The sequence below is a fragment of the Pseudophryne corroboree genome, chromosome 4 (assembly GCF_028390025.1).
Source record: "Pseudophryne corroboree isolate aPseCor3 chromosome 4, aPseCor3.hap2, whole genome shotgun sequence".
Classification (NCBI taxonomy): domain Eukaryota; kingdom Metazoa; phylum Chordata; class Amphibia; order Anura; family Myobatrachidae; genus Pseudophryne; species Pseudophryne corroboree.
This window is the reverse complement of record NC_086447.1, coordinates 16,642,999-16,664,284: the sequence shown is the minus strand read 5'-3', so window position 1 is coordinate 16,664,284 and position 21,286 is coordinate 16,642,999. Positions and strand designations below refer to the sequence as shown.

The 21,286-nt window shown below is 37.0% G+C and overlaps 12 non-coding genes across 12 annotated transcripts; all 12 read left to right on the top strand.

Annotated features, from left to right (window-relative positions):
* The first annotated feature begins 1,131 nt into the window (after nt 1-1,131).
* TRNAN-GUU (transfer RNA asparagine (anticodon GUU)) lies at nt 1,132-1,205 on the top strand. Its single transcript has one exon. It is a non-coding gene; the product is annotated as a tRNA-Asn (tRNA).
* A 1,093-nt stretch (nt 1,206-2,298) lies between these two features.
* Nucleotides 2,299-2,372, top strand: TRNAN-GUU (transfer RNA asparagine (anticodon GUU)). The gene has a single exon. It is a non-coding gene; the product is annotated as a tRNA-Asn (tRNA).
* A 1,094-nt stretch (nt 2,373-3,466) lies between these two features.
* TRNAN-GUU (transfer RNA asparagine (anticodon GUU)) lies at nt 3,467-3,540 on the top strand. The gene has a single exon. It is a non-coding gene; the product is annotated as a tRNA-Asn (tRNA).
* Nucleotides 3,541-5,800: 2,260 nt separating this feature from the next.
* Nucleotides 5,801-5,874, top strand: TRNAN-GUU (transfer RNA asparagine (anticodon GUU)). Its single transcript has one exon. It is a non-coding gene; the product is annotated as a tRNA-Asn (tRNA).
* Nucleotides 5,875-8,129: 2,255 nt separating this feature from the next.
* TRNAN-GUU (transfer RNA asparagine (anticodon GUU)) lies at nt 8,130-8,203 on the top strand. Its single transcript has one exon. It is a non-coding gene; the product is annotated as a tRNA-Asn (tRNA).
* Nucleotides 8,204-9,296: 1,093 nt separating this feature from the next.
* On the top strand, nt 9,297-9,370 carry TRNAN-GUU (transfer RNA asparagine (anticodon GUU)). Its single transcript has one exon. It is a non-coding gene; the product is annotated as a tRNA-Asn (tRNA).
* A 1,087-nt stretch (nt 9,371-10,457) lies between these two features.
* TRNAN-GUU (transfer RNA asparagine (anticodon GUU)) lies at nt 10,458-10,531 on the top strand. Its single transcript has one exon. It is a non-coding gene; the product is annotated as a tRNA-Asn (tRNA).
* Nucleotides 10,532-11,624: 1,093 nt separating this feature from the next.
* Nucleotides 11,625-11,698, top strand: TRNAN-GUU (transfer RNA asparagine (anticodon GUU)). The gene has a single exon. It is a non-coding gene; the product is annotated as a tRNA-Asn (tRNA).
* A 2,261-nt stretch (nt 11,699-13,959) lies between these two features.
* TRNAN-GUU (transfer RNA asparagine (anticodon GUU)) lies at nt 13,960-14,033 on the top strand. The gene has a single exon. It is a non-coding gene; the product is annotated as a tRNA-Asn (tRNA).
* A 1,093-nt stretch (nt 14,034-15,126) lies between these two features.
* On the top strand, nt 15,127-15,200 carry TRNAN-GUU (transfer RNA asparagine (anticodon GUU)). Its single transcript has one exon. It is a non-coding gene; the product is annotated as a tRNA-Asn (tRNA).
* Nucleotides 15,201-17,461: 2,261 nt separating this feature from the next.
* TRNAN-GUU (transfer RNA asparagine (anticodon GUU)) lies at nt 17,462-17,535 on the top strand. The gene has a single exon. It is a non-coding gene; the product is annotated as a tRNA-Asn (tRNA).
* Nucleotides 17,536-19,796: 2,261 nt separating this feature from the next.
* Nucleotides 19,797-19,870, top strand: TRNAN-GUU (transfer RNA asparagine (anticodon GUU)). The gene has a single exon. It is a non-coding gene; the product is annotated as a tRNA-Asn (tRNA).
* Nucleotides 19,871-21,286: the final 1,416 nt, after the last annotated feature.

Genomic DNA, 21,286 nt, shown 5'->3' with positions numbered 1-21,286 from the left:
TAATCGAAAGGTTGGTGGTTCAATCCCACCCGAGGACGTAATTGACCTTGTGATCAAATTTTGGTGATCTTTAAGTAGACAAGTCAAAATTTCAAACCACATCTTATAGTGTAGGGTACCTGGCCTTCTCTGATGCAATCAGAGTCAGATTTGATTAAGTCATTTTATAAAAAACAGGAAGCACAATTTAGCATGGGGTTGCAGAGAAGAAAAATTATGCAGGCAGAGAAATCCAATTGAGTGATTAATCAGCTCTCCATTTTATGGCTTTATTTTTATGCTAACACATTTGCTCTCTGAAAAGTGTCCACAAAGCCAAGTCTCTGATTAACACCTTTGTAGGAATGGTTTTTCACCTATTACTGATTAAAACTTGCTTCATTGGAAAGGCAGCAAGATGCATCCTCATTACAATGTCCACTGAAATAATACAGGTTGACACCAGGAAACATAAACCTCACTGCATCCTTGCTGCTTTCTCAAGTGGGAATCTGTTTAATGTGAAAACCAGGTGATATCTAATCAGCACACAGGTAAGAAGTTAAGAAAATCTTTCTTTAAGGGTGAAGATGTTTCTCACAAAATCGTTGCCCCAATGCATCATTGAAATTCAAGATGGAAAGATGATTTTGAAATATCAATTGTACATGTTGCATTGCTCTTCTGGTGACAATGTAGCTTGTTTTTGTCAATTACCATTTCAGTAATAGGGTAAAGAAAATTAAGTGGATTTCTGAAAGAAAACAATGCTGTCAATATACTATTAAAACAAATTAAAATGTTAAAAGTTATTGTACTTTAAGTAAAAATAAAAGAGTCAAAATATCAATTCCAGTTTTGGAAGAATTTAATTAACAAAAAAATAAGTGCACATAGCAGAGGATGGTTTCAATCCACCGACCTCTGGGTTATGGGCCCAGCACGCTTCCGCTGCGCCACTCTGCTGCTCATGTAAGTGTCAGAGATCCTGAAGTACTCACTCATCATGTGAAAGTACCAATGTGTTTCTTCGTTGGTCAATGGAAGAAAAATCTTGCAAAACTCTCCAGATTATTGCCTTTTTAACCTTTTTCTAGGAAACTTTCTAGATGAATGCTTTTTAGCCTTTGTCAGTACATGCTTTTGCAAGCTGTCTCTGTGGCGCAATCGGTTAGCGCATTCGGCTGTTAACCGAAAGGTTGGTGGTTCAATCCCACCCGGGGACGTAATTGACCTTGTGATCAAATTTTGGTGATCTTTAAGTAGACAAGTCAAAATTTCAAACCACCTCTTATAGTGTAGGGTACCTGGCCTTCTCTGATGCAATCAGAGTCAGATTTGATTAAGTCATTTTATAAAAAACAGGAAGCACAATTTAGCATGGGGTTGCAGAGAAAAAAAATTATGCAGGCAGAGAAATCCAATTGATTGATTAATCAGCTCTCCATTTTATGGCTTTATTTTTATGCTAACACATTTGCTCTCTGAAAAGTGTCCACAAAGCCAAGTCTCTGATTAACACCTTTGTAGGAATGGTTTTTCACCTATTACTGATTAAAACTTGCTTCATTGGAAAGGCAGCAAGATGCATCCTCATTACAATGTCCACTGAAATAATACAGGTTGACACCAGGAAACATAAACCTCACTGCATCCTTGCTGCTTTCTCAAGTGGGAATCTGTTTAATGTGAAAACCAGGTGATATCTAATCAGCACACAGGTAAGGAGTTAAGAAAATCTTTCTTTAAGGGTGAAGATGTTTCTCACAAAATCGTTGCCCCAATGCATCATTGAAATTCAAGCTGGAAAGATGATTTTGAAATATCAATTGTACATTTTGCATTGCTCTTCTGGTGACAATGTAGCTTGTTTTTGTCAATTACCATTTCAGTAATAGGGTAAAGAAAATTAAGTGGATTTCTGAAAGAAAACAATGCTGTCAATATACTATTAAAACAAGTTAAAATGTTAAAAGTTATTGTACTTTAAGTAAAAATAAAAGAGTCAAAATATCAATTCCAGTTTTGGAAGAATTTAATTAACAAAAAAATAAGTGCACATAGCAGAGGATGGTTTCGATCCACCGACCTCTAGGTTATGGGCCCAGCACGCTTCCGCTGCGCCACTCTGCTGCTCATGTAAGTGTCAGAGATCCTGAAGTACTCACTCATCATGTGAAAGTACCAATGTGTTTCTTCGTTGGTCAATGGAAGAAAAATCTTGCAAAACTCTCCAGATTATTGCCTTTTTAACCTTTTTCTAGGAAACTTTCTAGATGAATGCTTTTTAGCCTTTGTCAGTACATGCTTTTGCAAGCTGTCTCTGTGGCGCAATCGGTTAGCGCATTCGGCTGTTAACCGAAAGGTTGGTGGTTCAATCCCACCCGGGGACGTAATTGACATTGTGATCAAATTTTGGTGATCTTTAAGTAGACAAGTCAAAATTTCAAACCACCTCTTATAGTGTAGGGTACCTGGCCTTCTCTGATGCAATCAGAGTCAGATTTGATTAAGTCATTTTATAAAAAACAGGAAGCACAATTTAGCATGGGGTTGCAGAGAAAAAAAAATATGCAGGCAGAGAAATCCAATTGAGTGATTAATCAGCTCTCCATTTTATGGCTTTATTTTTATGCTAACACATTTGCTCTCTGAAAAGTGTCCACAAAGCCAAGTCTCTGATTAACACCTTTGTAGGAATGGTTTTTCACCTATTACTGATTAAAACTTGCTTCATTGGAAAGGCAGCAAGATGCATCCTCATTACAATGTCCACTGAAATAATACAGGTTGACACCAGGAAACATAAACCTCACTGCATCCTTGCTGCTTTCTCAAGTGGGAATCTGTTTAATGTGAAAACCAGGTGATATCTAATCAGCACACAGGTAAGAAGTTAAGAAAATCTTTCTTTAAGGGTGAAGATGTTTCTCACAAAATCGTTACCCCAATGCATCATTGAAATTCAAGATGGAAAGATGATTTTGAAATATCAATTGTACATTTTGCATTGCTCGTTCTGGTGACAATGTAGCTTGTTTTTGTCAATTACCATTTCAGTAATAGGGTAAAGAAAATTAAGTGGATTTCTGAAAGAAAACAATGCTGTCAATATACTATTAAAACAAATTAAAATGTTAAAAGTTATTGTACTTTAAGTAAAAATAAAAGAGTCAAAATATCAATTCCAGTTTTGGAAGAATTTAATTAACAAAAAAATAAGTGCACATAGCAGAGGATGGTTTCGATCCACCGACCTCTGGGTTATGGGCCCAGCACGCTTCCGCTGCACCACTCTGCTGCTCATGTAAGTGTCAGAGATCCTGAAGTACTCACTCATCATGTGAAAGTACCAATGTGTTTCTTCGTTGGTCAATGGAAGAAAAATCTTGCAGAACTCTCCAGATTATTGCCTTTTTAACCTTTTTCTAGGAAACTTTCTAGATGAATGCTTTTTAGCCTTTGTCAGTACATGCTTTTGCAAGCTGTCTCTGTGGCGCAATCGGTTAGCGCATTCGGCTGTTTACCGAAAGGTTGGTGGTTCAATCCCACCCGGGGACGTAATTGACCTTGTGATCAAATTTTGGTGATCTTTAAGTAGACAAGTCAAAATTTCAAACCACCTCTTATAGTGTAGGGTACCTGGCCTTCTCTGATGCAATCAGAGTCAGATTTGATTAAGTCATTTTATAAAAAACAGGAAGCACAATTTAGCATGGGGTTGCAGAGAAAAAAAATTATGCAGGCAGAGAAATCCAATTTAGTGATTTATCAGCTCTCCATTTTATGGCTTTATTTTTATGCTAACACATTTGCTCTCTGAAAAGTGTCCACAAAGCCAAGTCTCTGATTAACACCTTTGTAGGAATGGTTTTTCACCTATTACTGATTAAAACTTGCTTCATTGGAAAGGCAGCAAGATGCATCCTCATTACAATGTCCACTGAAATAATACAGGTTGACACCAGGAAACATAAACCTCACTGCATCCTTGCTGCTTTCTCAAGTGGGAATCTGTTTAATGTGAAAACCAGGTGATATCTAATCAGCACACAGGTAAGAAGTTAAGAAAATCTTTCTTTAAGGGTGAAGATGTTTCTCACAAAATCGTTGCCCCAATGCATCATTGAAATTCAAGATGGAAAGATGATTTTGAAATATCAATTGTACATTTTGCATTGCTCTTCTGGTGACAATGTAGCTTGTTTTTGTCAATTACCATTTCAGTAATAGGGTAAAGAAAATTAAGTGGATTTCTGAAAGAAAACAATGCTGTCAATATACTATTAAAACAAATTAAAATGTTAAAAGTTATTGTACTTTAAGTAAAAATAAAAGAGTCAAAATATCAATTCCAGTTTTGGAAGAATTTAATTAACAAAAAAATAAGTGCACATAGCAGAGGATGGTTTCGATCCACCGACCTCTGAGTTATGGGCCCAGCACGCTTCCGCTGCGCTACTCTGCTGCTCATGTAAGTGTCAGAGATCCTGAAGTACTCACTCATCATGTGAAAGTACCAATGTGTTTCTTCGTTGGTCAATGGAAGAAAAATCTTGCAAAACTCTCCAGATTATTGCCTTTTTAACCTTTTTCTAGGAAACTTTCTAGATGAATGCTTTTTTGCCATTGTCAGTACATGCTTTTGCAAGCTGTCTCTGTGGCGCAATCAGTTAGCGCATTCGGCTGTTAACCGAAAGGTTGGTGGTTCAATCCCACCCGGGGATGTAATTGACATTGTGATCAAATTTTGGTGATCTTTAAGTAGACAAGTCAAAATTTCAAACAACCTCTTATAGTGTAGGGTACCTGGGCTTCTCTGATGCAATCAGAGTCAGATTTGATTAAGTCATTTTATAAAAAACAGGAAGCACAATTTAGCATGGGGTTGCAGAGAAAAAAAATTATGCAGGCAGAGAAATCCAATTGAGTGATTAATCAGCTCTCCATTTTATGGCTTTATTTTTATGCTAACACATTTGCTCTATGAAAAGTGTCCACAAAGCCAAGTCTCTGATTAACACCTTTGTAGGAATGGTTTTTCACCTATTACTGATTAAAACTTGCTTCATTGGAAAGGCAGCAAGATGCATCCTCATTACAATGTCCACTGAAATAATACAGGTTGACACCAGGAAACATAAACCTCACTGCATCCTTGCTGCTTTCTCAAGTGGGAATCTGTTTAATGTGAAAACCAGGTGATATCTAATCAGCACACAGGTAAGAAGTTAAGAAAATCTTTCTTTAAGGGTGAAGATGTTTCTCACAAAATCGTTGCCCCAATGCATCATTGAAATTCAAGATGGAAAGATGATTTTGAAATATTAATTGTACATTTTGCATTGCTCTTCTGGTGACAATGTAGCTTGTTTTTGTCAATTACCATTTCAGTAATAGGGTAAAGAAAATTAAGTGGATTTCTGAAAGAAAACAATGCTGTCAATATACTATTAAAACAAATTAAAATGTTAAAAGTTATTGTACTTTAAGTAAAAATAAAAGAGTCAAAATATCAATTCCCGTTTTGGAAGAATTTAATTAACAAAAACATAAGTGCACATAGCAGAGGATGGTTTCGATCCACCGACCTCTGGGTCATGGGCCCAGCACGCTTCCGCTGCGCTACTCTGCTGCTCATGTAAGTATCAGAGATCCTGAAGTACTCACTCATCATGTGAAAGTACCAATGTGTTTCTTCGTTGGTCAATGGAAGAAAAATCTTGCAAAACTCTCCAGATTATTGCCTTTTTAACCTTTTTCTAGGAAACTTTCTAGATGAATGCTTTTTAGCCTTTGTCAGTACATGCTTTTGCAAGCTGTCTCTGTGGCGCAATCGGTTAGCGCATTCGGCTGTTAACCGAAAGGTTGGTGGTTCAATCCCACCCGGGGACGTAATTGACCTTGTGATCAAATTTTGGTGATCTTTAAGTAGACAAGTAAAAATTTCAAACCACCTCTTATAGTGTAGGGTACCTGGCCTTCTCTGATGCAATCAGAGTCAGATTTGATTAAGTCATTTTATAAAAAACAGGAAGCACAATTTAGCATGGGGTTGCAGAGAAAAAAAATTATGCAGGCAGAGAAATCCAATTGAGTGATTAATCAGCTCTCCATTTTATGGCTTTATTTTTATGCTAACACATTTGCTCTCTGAAAAGTGTCCACAAAGCCAAGTCTCTGATTAACACCTTTGTAGGAATGGTTTTTCACCTATTACTGATTAAAACTTGCTTCATTGGAAAGGCAATGCATCCTCATTACAATGTCCACTGAAATAATACAGGTTGACACCAGGAAACATAAACCTCACTGCATCCTTGCTGCTTTCTCAAGTGGGAATCTGTTTAATGTGAAAACCAGGTGATATCTAATCAGCACACAGGTAAGAAGTTAAGAAAATCTTTCTTTAAGGGTGAAGATGTTTCTCACAAAATCGTTGCCCCAATGCATCATTGAAATTCAAGATGGAAAGATGATTTTGAAAAATCAATTGTACATTTTGCATTGCTCTTCTGGTGACAATGTAGCTTGTTTTTGTCAATTACCATTTCAGTAATAGGGTAAAGAAAATTAAGTGGATTTCTGAAAGAAAACAATGCTGTCAATATACTATTAAAACAAATTAAAATGTTAAAAGTTATTGTACTTTAAGTAAAAATAAAAGAGTCAAAATATCAATTCCCGTTTTGGAAGAATTTAATTAACAAAAAAATAAGTGCACATAGCAGAGGATGGTTTCGATCAACCGACCTCTGGGTTATGGGCCCAGCACGCTTCCGCTGCGCCACTCTGCTGCTCATGTAAGTGTCAGAGATCCTGAAGTACTCACTCATCATGTGAAAGTACCAATGTGTTTCTTCGTTGGTCAATGGAAGAAAAATCTTGCAAAACTCTCCAGATTATTGCCTTTTTAACCTTTTTCTAGGAAACTTTCTAGATGAATGCTTTTTAGCCTTTGTCAGTACATGCTTTTGCAAGCTGTCTCTGTGGCGCAATCGGTTAGCGCATTCGGCTGTTAAACGAAAGGTTGGTGGTTCAATCCCACCCGGGGACGTAATTGACCTTGTGATCAAATTTTGGTGATCTTTAAGTAGACAAGTCAAAATTTCAAACCACCTCTTATAGTGTAGGGTACCTGGCCTTCTCTGATGCAATCAGAGTCAGATTTGATTAAGTCATTTTATAAAAAACAGGAAGCACAATTTAGCATGGGGTTGCAGAGAAAAAAAATTATGCAGGCAGAGAAATCCAATTGAGTGATTAATCAGCTCTCCATTTTATGGCTTTATTTTTATGCTAACACATTTGCTCTCTGAAAAGTGTCCACAAAGCCAAGTCTCTGATTAACACCTTTGTAGGAATGGTTTTTCACCTATTACTGATTAAAACTTGCTTCATTGGAAAGGCAGCAAGATGCATCCTCATTACAATGTCCACTGAAATAATACAGGTTGACACCAGGAAACATAAACCTCACTGCATCCTTGCTGCTTTCTCAAGTGGGAATCTGTTTAATGTGAAAACCAGGTGATATCTAATCAGCACACAGGTAAGAAGTTAAGAAAATCTTTCTTTAAGGGTGAAGATGTTTCTCACAAAATCGTTGCCCCAATGCATCATTGAAATTCAAGATGGAAAGATGATTTTGAAATATCAATTGTACATTTTGCATTGCTCTTCTGGTGACAATGTAGCTTGTTTTTGTCAATTACCATTTCAGTAATAGGGTAAAGAAAATTAAGTGGATTTCTGAAAGAAAACAATGCTGTCAATATACTATTAAAACAAATTAAAATGTTAAAAGTTATTGTACTTTAAGTAAAAATAAAAGAGTCAAAATATCAATTCCAGTTTTGGAAGAATTTAATTAACAAAAAAATAAGTGCACATAGCAGAGGATGGTTTCGATCCACCGACCTCTGGGTTATGGGCCCAGCACGCTTCCGCTGCGCTACTCTGCTGCTCATGTAAGTGTCAGAGATCCTGAAGTACTCACTCATCATGTGAAAGTACCAATGTGTTTCTTCGTTGGTCAATGGAAGAAAAATCTTGCAAAACTCTCCAGATTATTGCCTTTTTAACCTTTTTCTAGGAAACTTTCTAGATGAATGCTTTTTAGCCTTTGTCAGTACATGCTTTTGCAAGCTGTCTCTGTGGCGCAATCGGTTAGCGCATTCGGCTGTTAACCGAAAGGTTGGTGGTTCAATCCCACCCGGGGACGTAATTGACCTTGTGATCAAATTTTAGTGATCTTTAAGTAGACAAGTCAAAATTTCAAACCACCTCTTATAGTGTAGGGTACCTGGCCTTCTCTGATGCAATCAGAGTCAGATTTGATTAAGTCATTTTATAAAAAACAGGAAGCACAATTTAGCATGGGGTTGCAGAGAAAAAAAATTATGCAGGCAGAGAAATCCAATTAAGTGATTAATCAGCTCTCCATTTTATGGCTTTATTTTTATGCTAACACATTTGCTCTCTGAAAAGTGTCCACAAAGCCAAGTCTCTGATTAACACCTTTGTAGGAATGGTTTTTCACCTATTACTGATTAAAACTTGCTTCATTGGAAAGGCAGCAAGATGCATCCTCATTACAATGTCCACTGAAATAATACAGGTTGACACCAGGAAACATAAACCTCACTGCATCCTTGCTGCTTTCTCAAGTGGGAATCTGTTTAATGTGAAAACCAGGTGATATCTAATCAGCACACAGGTAAGAAGTTAAGAAAATCTTTCTTTAAGGGTGAAGATGTTTCTCACAAAATCGTTGCCCCAATGCATCATTGAAATTCAAGATGGAAAGATGATTTTGAAATATTAATTGTACATTTTGCATTGCTCTTCTGGTGACAATGTAGCTTGTTTTTGTCAATTACCATTTCAGTAATAGGGTAAAGAAAATTAAGTGGATTTCTGAAAGAAAACAATGCTGTCAATATACTATTAAAACAAATTAAAATGTTAAAAGTTATTGTACTTTAAGTAAAAATAAAAGAGTCAAAATATCAATTCCCGTTTTGGAAGAATATAATTAACAAAAAAATAAGTGCACATAGCAGAGGATGGTTTCGATCCACCGACCTCTGGGTTATGGGCCCAGCACGCTTCCGCTGCGCCACTCTGCTGCTCATGTAAGTGTCAGAGATCCTGAAGTACTCACTCATCATGTGAAAGTACCAATGTGTTTCTTCGTTGGTCAATGGAAGAAAAATCTTGCAAAACTCTCCAGATTATTGCCTTTTTAACCTTTTTCTAGGAAACTTTCTAGATGAATGCTTTTTAGCCTTTGTCAGTACATGCTTTTGCAAGCTGTCTCTGTGGCGCAATCGGTAGGCGCATTCGGCTGTTAACCGAAAGGTTGGTGGTTCAATCCCACCCGGGGACGTAATTGACCTTGTGATCAAATTTTGGTGATCTTTAAGTAGACAAGTCAAAATTTCAAACCACCTCTTATAGTGTAGGGTACCTGGCCTTCTCTGATGCAGTCAGATTTGATTAAGTCATTTTATAAAAAACAGGAAGCACAATTTAGCATGGGGTTGCAGAGAAAAAAAATTATGCAGGCAGAGAAATCCAATTGAGTGATTAATCAGCTCTCCATTTTATGGCTTTATTTTTATGCTAACACATTTGCTCTCTGAAAAGTGTCCACAAAGCCAAGTCTCTGATTAACACCTTTGTAGGAATGGTTTTTCACCTATTACTGATTAAAACTTGCTTCATTGGAAAGGCAGCAAGATGCATCCTCATTACAATGTCCACTGAAATAATACAGGTTGACACCAGGAAACATAAACCTCACTGCATCCTTGCTGCTTTCTCAAGTGGGAATCTGTTTAATGTGAAAACCAGGTGATATCTAATCAGCACACAGGTAAGAAGTTAAGAAAATCTTTCTTTAAGGGTGAAGATGTTTCTCACAAAATCGTTGCCCCAATGCATCATTGAAATTCAAGATGGAAAGATGATTTTGAAATATCAATTGTACATTTTGCATTGCTCTTCTGGTGACAATGTAGCTTGTTTTTGTCAATTACCATTTCAGTAATAGGGTAAAGAAAATTAAGTGGATTTCTGAAAGAAAACAATGCTGTCAATATACTATTAAAACAAATTAAAATGTTAAAAGTTATTGTACTTTAAGTAAAAATAAAAGAGTCAAAATATCAATTCCAGTTTTGGAAGAATTTAATTAACAAAAAAATAAGTGCACATAGCAGAGGATGGTTTCGATCCACCGACCTCTGGGTTATGGGCCCAGCACGCTTCCGCTGCGCCACTCTGCTGCTCATGTAAGTGTCAGAGATCCTGAAGTACTCACTCATCATGTGAAAGTACCAATGTGTTTCTTCGTTGGTCAATGGAAGAAAAATCTTGCAAAACTCTCCAGATTATTGCCTTTTTAACCTTTTTCTAGGAAACTTTCTAGATGAATGCTTTTTAGCCTTTGTCAGTACATGCTTTTGCAAGCTGTCTCTGTGGCGCAATCGGTTAGCGCATTCGGCTGTTAACCGAAAGGTTGGTGGTTCAATCCCACCCGGGGACGTAATTGACCTTGTGATCAAATTTTGGTGATCTTTAAGTAGACAAGTCAAAATTTCAAACCACCTCTTATAGTGTAGGGTACCTGGCCTTCTCTGATGCAATCAGAGTCAGATTTGATTAAGTCATTTTATAAAAAACAGGAAGCACAATTTAGCATGGGGTTGCAGAGAAAAAAAATTATGCAGGCAGAGAAATCCAATTGAGTGATTAATCAGCTCTCCATTTTATGGCTTTATTTTTATGCTAACACATTTGCTCTCTGAAAAGTGTCCACAAAGCCAAGTCTCTGATTAACACCTTTGTAGGAATGGTTTTTCACCTATTACTGATTAAAACTTGCTTCATTGGAAAGGCAGCAAGATGCATCCTCATTACAATGTCCACTGAAATAATACAGTTTGACACCAGGAAACATAAACCTCACTGCATCCTTGCTGCTTTCTCAAGTGGGAATCTGTTTAATGTGAAAACCAGGTGATATCTAATCAGCACACAGGTAAGAAGTTAAGAAAATCTTTCTTTAAGGGTGAAGATGTTTCTCACAAAATCGTTGCCCCAATGCATCATTGAAATTCAAGATGGAAGGATGATTTTGAAATATCAATTGTACATTTTGCATTGCTCTTCTGCTGACAATGTAGCTTGCTTTTGTCAATTACCATTTCAGTAATAGGGTAAAGAAAATTAAGTGGATTTCTGAAAGAAAACAATGCTGTCAATATACTATTAAAACAAATTAAAATGTTAAAAGTTATTGTACTTTAAGTAAAAATAAAAGAGTCAAAATATCAATTCCAGTTTTGGAAGAATTTAATTAACAAAAAAATAAGTGCACCTAGCAGAGGATGGTTTCGATCCACCGACCTCTGGGTTATGGGCCCAGCACGCTTCCGCTGCGCGACTCTGCTGCTCATGTAAGTGTCAGAGATCCTGAAGTACTCACTCATCATGTGAAAGTACCAATGTGTTTCTTCGTTGGTCAATGGAAGAAAAATCTTGCAAAACTCTCCAGATTATTGCCTTTTTAACCTTTTTCTAGGAAACTTTCTAGATGAATGCTTTTTAGCCTTTGTCAGTACATGCTTTTGCAAGCTGTCTCTGTGGCGCAATCGGTTAGCGCATTCGGCTGTTAACCGAAAGGTTGGTGGTTCAATCCCACCCGGGGACGTAATTGACCTTGTGATCAAATTTTGGTGATCTTTAAGTAGACAAGTCAAAATTTCAAACCACCTCTTATAGTGTAGGGTACCTGGCCTTCTCTGATGCAATCAGAGTCAGATTTGATTAAGTCATTTTATAAAAAACAGGAAGCACAATTTAGCATGGGGTTGCAGAGAAAAAAAATTATGCAGGCAGAGAAATCCAATTGAGTGATTAATCAGCTCTCCATTTTATGGCTTTATTTTTATGCTAACACATTTGCTCTCTGAAAAGTGTCCACAAAGCCAAGTCTCTGATTAACACCTTTGTAGGAATGGTTTTTCACCTATTACTGATTAAAACTTGCTTCATTGGAAAGGCAGCAAGATGCATCCTCATTACAATGTCCACTGAAATAATACAGGTTGACACCAGGAAACATAAACCTCACTGCATCCTTGCTGCTTTCTCAAGTGGGAATCTGTTTAATGTGAAAACCAGGTGATATCTAATCAGCACACAGGTAAGAAGTTAAGAAAATCTTTCTTTAAGGGTGAAGATGTTTCTCACAAAATCGTTGCCCCAATGCATCATTGAAATTCAAGATGGAAAGATGATTTTGAAATATCAATTGTACATTTTGCATTGCTCTTCTGGTGACAATGTAGCTTGCTTTTGTCAATTACCATTTCAGTAATAGGGTAAAGAAAATTAAGTGGATTTCTGAAAGAAAACAATGCTGTCAATATACTATTAAAACAAATTAAAATGTTAAAAGTTATTGTACTTTAAGTAAAAATAAAAGAGTCAAAATATCAATTCCAGTTTTGGAAGAATTTAATTAACAAAAAAATAAGTGCACATAGCAGAGGACGGTTTCGATCCACCGACCGCTGGGTTATGGGCCCAGCACGCTTCCGCTGCGCCACTCTGCTGCTCATGTAAGTGTCAGAGATCCTGAAGTACTCACTCATCATGTGAAAGTACCAATGTGTTTCTTCGTTGGTCAATGGAAGAAAAATCTTGCAAAACTCTCCAGATTATTGCCTTTTTAACCTTTTTCTAGGAAACTTTCTAGATGAATGCTTTTTAGCCTTTGTCAGTACATACTTTTGCAAGCTGTCTCTGTGGCGCAATCGGTAGGCGCATTCGGCTGTTAACCGTAAAGGTTGGTGGTTCAATCCCACCCGGGGACGTAATTGACCTTGTGATCAAATTTTGGTGATCTTTAAGTAGACAAGTCAAAATTTCAAACCACCTCTTATAGTGTAGGGTACCTGGCCTTCTCTGATGCAATCAGAGTCAGATTTGATTAAGTCATTTTATAAAAAACAGGAAGCACAATTTAGCATGGGGTTGCAGAGAAAAAAAATTATGCAGGCAGAGAAATCCAATTGAGTGATTAATCAGCTCTCCATTTTATGGCTTTATTTTTATGCTAACACATTTGCTCTCTGAAAAGTGTCCACAAAGCCAAGTCTCTGATTAACACCTTTGTAGGAATGGTTTTTCACCTATTACTGATTAAAACTTGCTTCATTGGAAAGGAAGCAAGATGCATCCTCATTACAATGTCCACTGAAATAATACAGGTTGACACCAGGAAACATAAACCTCACTGCATCCTTGCTGCTTTCTCAAGTGGGAATCTGTTTAATGTGAAAACCAGGTGATATCTAATCAGCACACAGGTAAGAAGTTAAGAAAATCTTTCTTTAAGGGTGAAGATGTTTCTCACAAAATCGTTGCCCCAATGCATCATTGAAATTCAAGATGGAAAGATGATTTTGAAATATCAATTGTACATTTTGCATTGCTCTTCTGGTGACAATGTAGCTTGCTTTTGTCAATTACCATTTCAGTAATAGGGTAAAGAAAATTAAGTGGATTTCTGAAAGAAAACAATGCTGTCAATATACTATTAAAACAAATTAAAATGTTAAAAGTTATTGTACTTTAAGTAAAAATAAAAGAGTCAAAATATCAATTCCAGTTTTGGAAGAATTTAATTAACAAAAAAATAAGTGCACCTAGCAGAGGATGGTTTCGATCCACCGACCTCTGGGTTATGGGCCCAGCACGCTTCCGCTGCGCCACTCTGCTGCTCATGTAAGTGTCAGAGATCCTGAAGTACTCACTCATCATGTGAAAGTACCAATGTGTTTCTTCGTTGGTCAATGGAAGAAAAATCTTGCAAAACTCTCCAGATTATTGCCTTTTTAACCTTTTTCTAGGAAACTTTCTAGATGAATGCTTTTTAGCCTTTGTCAGTACATGCTTTTGCAAGCTGTCTCTGTGGCGCAATCGGTTAGCGCATTCGGCTGTTAACCGAAAGGTTGGTGGTTCAATCCCACCCGGGGACGTAATTGACCTTGTGATCAAATTTTGGTGATCTTTAAGTAGACAAGTCAAAATTTCAAACCACCTCTTATAGTGTAGGGTACCTGGCCTTCTCTGATGCAATCAGAGTCAGATTTGATTAAGTCATTTTATAAAAAACAGGAAGCACAATTTAGCATGGGGTTGCAGAGAAAAAAAATTATGCAGGCAGAGAAATCCAATTGAGTGATTAATCAGCTCTCCATTTTATGGCTTTATTTTTATGCTAACACATTTGCTCTCTGAAAAGTGTCCACAAAGCCAAGTCTCTGATTAACACCTTTGTAGGAATGGTTTTTCACCTATTACTGATTAAAACTTGCTTCATTGGAAAGGCAGCAAGATGCATCCTCATTACAATGTCCACTGAAATAATACAGTTTGACACCAGGAAACATAAACCTCACTGCATCCTTGCTGCTTTCTCAAGTGGGAATCTGTTTAATGTGAAAACCAGGTGATATCTAATCAGCACACAGGTAAGAAGTTAAGAAAATCTTTCTTTAAGGGTGAAGATGTTTCTCACAAAATCGTTGCCCCAATGCATCATTGAAATTCAAGATGGAAGGATGATTTTGAAATATCAATTGTACATTTTGCATTGCTCTTCTGCTGACAATGTAGCTTGCTTTTGTCAATTACCATTTCAGTAATAGGGTAAAGAAAATTAAGTGGATTTCTGAAAGAAAACAATGCTGTCAATATACTATTAAAACAAATTAAAATGTTAAAAGTTATTGTACTTTAAGTAAAAATAAAAGAGTCAAAATATCAATTCCAGTTTTGGAAGAATTTAATTAACAAAAAAATAAGTGCACCTAGCAGAGGATGGTTTCGATCCACCGACCTCTGGGTTATGGGCCCAGCACGCTTCCGCTGCGCGACTCTGCTGCTCATGTAAGTGTCAGAGATCCTGAAGTACTCACTCATCATGTGAAAGTACCAATGTGTTTCTTCGTTGGTCAATGGAAGAAAAATCTTGCAAAACTCTCCAGATTATTGCCTTTTTAACCTTTTTCTAGGAAACTTTCTAGATGAATGCTTTTTAGCCTTTGTCAGTACATGCTTTTGCAAGCTGTCTCTGTGGCGCAATTGGTTAGCGCATTCGGCTGTTAACCGAAAGGTTGGTGGTTCAATCCCACCCGGGGACGTAATTGACCTTGTGATCAAATTTTGGTGATCTTTAAGTAGACAAGTCAAAATTTCAAACCACCTCTTATAGTGTAGGGTACCTGGCCTTCTCTGATGCAATCAGAGTCAGATTTGATTAAGTCATTTTATAAAAAACAGGAAGCACAATTTAGCATGGGGTTGCAGAGAAAAAAAATTATGCAGGCAGAGAAATCCAATTGAGTGATTAATCAGCTCTCCATTTTATGGCTTTATTTTTATGCTAACACATTTGCTCTCTGAAAAGTGTCCACAAAGCCAAGTCTCTGATTAACACCTTTGTAGGAATGGTTTTTCACCTATTACTGATTAAAACTTGCTTCATTGGAAAGGCAGCAAGATGCATCCTCATTACAATGTCCACTGAAATAATACAGGTTGACACCAGGAAACATAAACCTCACTGCATCCTTGCTGCTTTCTCAAGTGGGAATCTGTTTAATGTGAAAACCAGGTGATATCTAATCAGCACACAGGTAAGAAGTTAAGAAAATCTTTCTTTAAGGGTGAAGATGTTTCTCACAAAATCGTTGCCCCAATGCATCATTGAAATTCAAGATGGAAAGATGATTTTGAAATATCAATTGTACATTTTGCATTGCTCTTCTGGTGACAATGTAGCTTGCTTTTGTCAATTACCATTTCAGTAATAGGGTAAAGAAAATTAAGTGGATTTCTGAAAGAAAACAATGCTGTCAATATACTATTAAAACAAATTAAAATGTTAAAAGTTATTGTACTTTAAGTAAAAATAAAAGAGTCAAAATATCAATTCCAGTTTTGGAAGAATTTAATTAACAAAAAAATAAGTGCACATAGCAGAGGATGGTTTCGATCCACCGACCGCTGGGTTATGGGCCCAGCACGCTTCCGCTGCGCCACTCTGCTGCTCATGTAAGTGTCAGAGATCCTGAAGTACTCACTCATCATGTGAAAGTACCAATGTGTTTCTTCGTTGGTCAATGGAAGAAAAATCTTGCAAAACTCTCCAGATTATTGCCTTTTTAACCTTTTTCTAGGAAACTTTCTAGATGAATGCTTTTTAGCCTTTGTCAGTACATACTTTTGCAAGCTGTCTCTGTGGCGCAATCGGTAGGCGCATTCGGCTGTTAACCGTAAAGGTTGGTGGTTCAATCCCACCCGGGGACGTAATTGACCTTGTGATCAAATTTTGGTGATCTTTAAGTAGACAAGTCAAAATTTCAAACCACCTCTTATAGTGTAGGGTACCTGGCCTTCTCTGATGCAATCAGAGTCAGATTTGATTAAGTCATTTTATAAAAAACAGGAAGCACAATTTAGCATGGGGTTGCAGAGAAAAAAAATTATGCAGGCAGAGAAATCCAATTGAGTGATTAATCAGCTCTCCATTTTATGGCTTTATTTTTATGCTAACACATTTGCTCTCTGAAAAGTGTCCACAAAGCCAAGTCTCTGATTAACACCTTTGTAGGAATGGTTTTTCACCTATTACTGATTAAAACTTGCTTCATTGGAAAGGAAGCAAGATGCATCCTCATTACAATGTCCACTGAAATAATACAGGTTGACACCAGGAAACATAAACCTCACTGCATCCTTGCTGCTTTCTCAAGTGGGAATCTGTTTAATGTGAAAACCAGGTGATATCTAATCAGCACACAGGTAAGAAGTTAAGAAAATCTTTCTTTAAGGGTGAAGATGTTTCTCACAAAATCGTTGCCCCAATGCATCATTGAAATTCAAGATGGAAAGATGATTTTGAAATATCAATTGTACATTTTGCATTGCTCTTCTGGTGACAATGTAGCTTGCTTTTGTCAATTACCATTTCAGTAATAGGGTAAAGAAAATTAAGTGGATTTCTGAAAGAAAACAATGCTGTCAATATACTATTAAAACAAATTAAAATGTTAAAAGTTATTGTACTTTAAGTAAAAATAAAAGAGTCAAAATATCAATTCCAGTTTTGGAAGAATTTAATTAACAAAAAAATAAGTGCACCTAGCAGAGGATGGTTTCGATCCACCGACCTCTGGGTTATGGGCCCAGCACGCTTCCGCTGCGCCACTCTGCTGCTCATGTAAGTGTCAGAGATCCTGAAGTACTCACTCATCATGTGAAAGTACCAATGTGTTTCTTCGTTGGTCAATGGAAGAAAAATCTTGCAAAACTCTCCAGATTATTGCCTTTTTAACCTTTTTCTAGGAAACTTTCTAGATGAATGCTTTTTAGCCTTTGTCAGTACATGCTTTTGCAAGCTGTCTCTGTGGCGCAATCGGTTAGCGCATTCGGCTGTTAACCGAAAGGTTGGTGGTTCAATCCCACCCGGGGACGTAATTGACCTTGTGATCAAATTTTGGTGATCTTTAAGTAGACAAGTCAAAATTTCAAACCACCTCTTATAGTGTAGGGTACCTGGCCTTCTCTGATGCAATCAGAGTCAGATTTGATTAAGTCATTTTATAAAAAACAGGAAGCACAATTTAGCATGGGGTTGCAGAGAAAAAAAATTATGCAGGCAGAGAAATCCAATTGAGTGATTAATCAGCTCTCCATTTTATGGCTTTATTTTTATGCTAACACATTTGCTCTCTGAAAAGTGTCCACAAAGCCAAGTCTCTGATTAACACCTTTGTAGGAATGGTTTTTCACCTATTACTGATTAAAACTTGCTTCATTGGAAAGGCAGCAAGATGCATCCTCATTACAATGTCCACTGAAATAATACAGGTTGACACCAGGAAACATAAACCTCACTGCATCCTTGCTGCTTTCTCAAGTGGGAATCTGTTTAATGTGAAAACCAGGTGATATCTAATCAGCACACAGGTAAGAAGTTAAGAAAATCTTTCTTTAAGGGTGAAGATGTTTCTCACAAAATCGTTGCCCCAATGCATCATTGAAATTCAAGATGGAAAGATGATTTTGAAATATCAATTGTACATTTTGCATTGCTCTTCTGGTGACAATGTAGCTTGCTTTTGTCAATTACCATTTCAGTAATAGGGTAAAGAAAATTAAGTGGATTTCTGAAAGAAAACAATGCTGTCAATATACTATTAAAACAAATTAAAATGTTAAAAGTTATTGTACTTTAAGTAAAAATAAAAGAGTCAAAATATCAATTCCAGTTTTGGAAGAATTTAATTAACAAAAAAATAAGTGCACATAGCAGAGGATGGTTTCGATCCACCGACCGCTGGGTTATGGGCCCAGCACGCTTCCGCTGCGCCACTCTGCTGCTCATGTAAGTGTCAGAGATCCTGAAGTACTCACTCATCATGTGAAAGTACCAATGTGTTTCTTCGTTGGTCAATGGAAGAAAAATCTTGCAAAACTCTCCAGATTATTGCCTTTTTAACCTTTTTCTAGGAAACTTTCTAGATGAATGCTTTTTAGCCTTTGTCAGTACATACTTTTGCAAGCTGTCTCTGTGGCGCAATCGGTAGGCGCATTCGGCTGTTAACCGTAAAGGTTGGTGGTTCAATCCCACCCGGGGACGTAATTGACCTTGTGATCAAATTTTGGTGATCTTTAAGTAGACAAGTCAAAATTTCAAACCACCTCTTATAGTGTAGGGTACCTGGCCTTCTCTGATGCAATCAGAGTCAGATTTGATTAAGTCATTTTATAAAAAACAGGAAGCACAATTTAGCATGGGGTTGCAGAGAAAAAAAATTATGCAGGCAGAGAAATCCAATTGAGTGATTAATCAGCTCTCCATTTTATGGCTTTATTTTTATGCTAACACATTTGCTCTCTGAAAAGTGTCCACAAAGCCAAGTCTCTGATTAACACCTTTGTAGGAATGGTTTTTCACCTATTACTGATTAAAACTTGCTTCATTGGAAAGGAAGCAAGATGCATCCTCATTACAATGTCCACTGAAATAATACAGGTTGACACCAGGAAACATAAACCTCACTGCATCCTTGCTGCTTTCTCAAGTGGGAATCTGTTTAATGTGAAAACCAGGTGATATCTAATCAGCACACAGGTAAGAAGTTAAGAAAATCTTTCTTTAAGGGTGAAGATGTTTCTCACAAAATCGTTGCCCCAATGCATCATTGAAATTCAAGATGGAAAGATGATTTTGAAATATCAATTGTACATTTTGCATTGCTCTTCTGGTGACAATGTAGCTTGTTTTTGTCAATTACCATTTCAGTAATAGGGTAAAGAAAATTAAGTGGATTTCTGAAAGAAAACAATGCTGTCAATATACTATTAAAACAAATTAAAATGTTAAAAGTTATTGTACTTTAAGTAAAAATAAAAGAGTCAAAATATCAATTCCAGTTTTGGAAGAATTTAATTAACAAAAAAATAAGTGCACATAGCAGAGGATGGTTTCGATCCACCGACCTCTGGGTTATGGGCCCAGCACGCTTCCGCTGCGCCACTCTGCTGCTCATGTAAGTGTCAGAGATCCTGAAGTACTCACTCATCATGTGAAAGTACCAATGTGTTTCTTCGTTGGTCAATGGAAGAAAAATCTTGCAAAACTCTCCAGATTATTGCCTTTTTAACCTTTTTCTAGGAAACTTTCTAGATGAATGCTTTTTAGCCTTTGTCAGTACATGATTTTGCAAGCTGTCTCTGTGGCGCAATCGGTTAGCGCATTCGGCTGTTAACCAAAAGGTTGGTGGTTCAATCCCACCCGGGGACGTAATTGACCTTGTGATCAAATTTTGGTGATCTTTAAGTAGACAAGTCAAAATTTCAAACCACCTCTTATAGTGTAGGGTACCTGGCCTTCTCTGATGCAATCAGAGTCAGATTTGATTAAGTCATTTTATAAAAAACAGGAAGCACAATTTAGCATGGGGTTGCAGAGAAAAAAAATTATGCAGGCAGAGAAATCCAATTGAGTGATTAATCAGCTCTCCATTTTATGGCTTTATTTTTATGCTAACACATTTGCTCTCTGAAAAGTGTCCACAAAGCCAAGTCTCTGATTAACACCTTTGTAGGAATGGTTTTTCACCTATTACTGATTAAAACTTGCTTCATTGGAAAGGCAGCAAGATGCATCCTCATTACAATGTCCACTGAAATAATACAGGTTGACACCAGGAAACATAAACCTCACTGCATCCTTGCTGCTTTCTCAAGTGGGAATCTGTTTAATGTGAAAACCAGGTGATATCTAATCAGCACACAGGTAAGAAGTTAAGAAAATCTTTCTTTAAGGGTGAAGATGTTTCTCACAAAATCGTTGCCCCAATGCATCATTGAAATTCAAGATGGAAAGATGATTTTGAAATATCAATTGTACATTTTGCATTGCTCTTCTGGTGACAATGTAGCTTGCTTTTGTCAATTACCATTTCAGTAATAGGGTAAAGAAAATTAAGTGGATTTCTGAAAGAAAACAATGCTGTCAATATACTATTAAAACAAATTAAAATGTTAAAAGTTATTGTACTTTAAGTAAAAATAAAAGAGTCAAAATATCAATTCCAGTTTTGGAAGAATTTAATTAACAAAAAAATAAGTGCACATAGCAGAGGATGGTTTCGATCCACCGACCGCTGGGTTATGGGCCCAGCACGCTTCCGCTGCGCCACTCTGCTGCTCATGTAAGTGTCAGAGATCCTGAAGTACTCACTCATCATGTGAAAGTACCAATGTGTTTCTTCGTTGGTCAATGGAAGAAAAATCTTGCAAAACTCTCCAGATTATTGCCTTTTTAACCTTTTTCTAGGAAACTTTCTAGATGAATGCTTTTTAGCCTTTGTCAGTACATGCTTTTGCAAGCTGTCTCTGTGGCGCAATCGGTAGGCGCATTCGGCTGTTAACCGTAAAGGTTGGTGGTTCAATCCCACCCGGGGACGTAATTGACCTTGTGATCAAATTTTGGTGATCTTTAAGTAGACAAGTCAAAATTTCAAACCACCTCTTATAGTGTAGGGTACCTGGCCTTCTCTGATGCAATCAGAGTCAGATTTGATTAAGTCATTTTATAAAAAACAGGAAGCACAATTTAGCATGGGGTTGCAGAGAAAAAAAATTATGCAGGCAGAGAAATCCAATTGAGTGATTAATCAGCTCTCCATTTTATGGCTTTATTTTTATGCTAACA